The sequence below is a fragment of the Carlito syrichta genome, unplaced genomic scaffold (genome assembly GCF_000164805.1).
Source record: "Carlito syrichta isolate Samal-C Ts95f unplaced genomic scaffold, Tarsius_syrichta-2.0.1 Scaffold309319, whole genome shotgun sequence".
Taxonomy (NCBI): domain Eukaryota; kingdom Metazoa; phylum Chordata; class Mammalia; order Primates; family Tarsiidae; genus Carlito; species Carlito syrichta.
The window spans coordinates 136,996-138,691 of NW_007253415.1; positions in this window are offsets into that span (position 1 = coordinate 136,996).

Consider the following 1,696-nt stretch of genomic DNA (forward strand, 5'->3'; position numbering starts at 1 on the left):
CTGCTGGAAGCCATCTGGACCAGGGCTTTTTTTTGTAGGAAGTTTTCATATTACGTGGTCGATTTCCTTGATTGTTATTGGTTTATTTAGGGTCTCAATTTCTTCTTGTTCCAACCTAGGTAGGTTGTGTGATGTCAGAAAGTCTTCCATTTCCTTCTGGTTTTCAAGTTTGTTTCCATACAAGTGTACGTAGTAGTCTCTAATGATCTTTTGTATTTCTTCAGGGTCAGATGTGACTTCATCTTTTGTGTTTCTGATTATGCTTATTTGGTTTTTTTCTCGTTTTTTCTTGGTCAGTCTAGCTAGGGGACCATCAATCTTGTTTACCCTTTCGAAGAACCAGCTTTTTGTTTCATTGATTTTTTTGTATTATCTTTTTGTCTTCTATGTCCTGGATTTGGGCTTTTATTTTGGTGATCTGGATTCTTCTGCTGAAATTAGGGTTTTTGTGGTCTTGCTTTTCCAGCTTCTTTAGGTGGCTTGTTAGGTTGTCAATTTCTGTTCCTTCCATTTTCCTCATGTGTGTTTGTAGGGATATAAATTCCCCTCTTATTACAGCTTTTAAGGCATCCCAGAGATTTTGGTAAGATGTTTCTTTATTTTCATTTGTTTCCAGGTATCTTTTGATCTCTATTTTGATATCATCATTGACCCAGGAGTTATTTAGCATCATGCTGTTTAGTGTCCATGTCTTTGTGGGTTTTGGGGGGACTTTGTTGGTGTCAATGTTTATTTTTATTCCACTGTGGTCCGAGAAGGTGCATGGTAGAATTTCAGTCCTTTTAAATTTGCTTATACTTGATTTGTGTCCAATTATGTGGTCGATCTTAGAATATGTTCCATGCGGTGATGAGTAGAATGTGTATTCTGTGGTCTTTGGATGGAGTGTTCTATAGGTATCAATTAAGTCCATTTGGTCCAGAGTCTCATTGAGGTCCGGATCTCCTTGCTGATTTTTTGTCCTGATGATCTGTCTAAGGTTGTGAGTGGTGTATTAAAGTCCCCAGTTATTATGGTGTTAGAGTCAATGTCTTTCTTTAGTTTTCCTAGAAGTTGCTTTATGAATGTTGGTGCACCTATGTTGGGCGCATATATGTTTAGGATAGATATTTCTTGTTGATGGAGTGAACCTTTTATCATTATGTAGTGGCCCTCTGTATCTTTTTTAATTTTTGATAGCTTAAATGGTATTTTGTCTGAAATTAGGATCGCGACTCCTCCTTTCTTTTGTGTTCCATTCGCCTGAAAATTTGTTTCCCATCCTCTTACTTTGAGTCTGTGTATGTCCTTTCTAGTGAGATGGGTCTCTTGAAGGCAGTATATTGTTGCCTGGTGATATTTTATCCATTTTGTCATTCTATGTCTTTTCAGTGGTGCGTTTAGTCCATTCACATTCAGACTAATTATTGAAATGTGAGAGTTCGTCCCTATCATGGAGTTCTTATTGAGTTACTGTTCTTCCACTTGGTTTTTTCTTTTTTTTTTTTTTTTGTCTTTCTTTTGCTTTTGGGGTTGGTTCGTGTATATTTTATTCTTTTCCCTGTACTCTTGTGAAGAACGTTGTTCTTTTTTCCTTTTCTTCTGTGTTTAGTACTTTCTTAAGTGTTTCATGTAGAGATGGTTTTGTGGCTGCATAAGTTCTTAGGGATTGGATATCTGGGAAAGATTTTAATTCTCCCTCACTGATGAAGCGTGA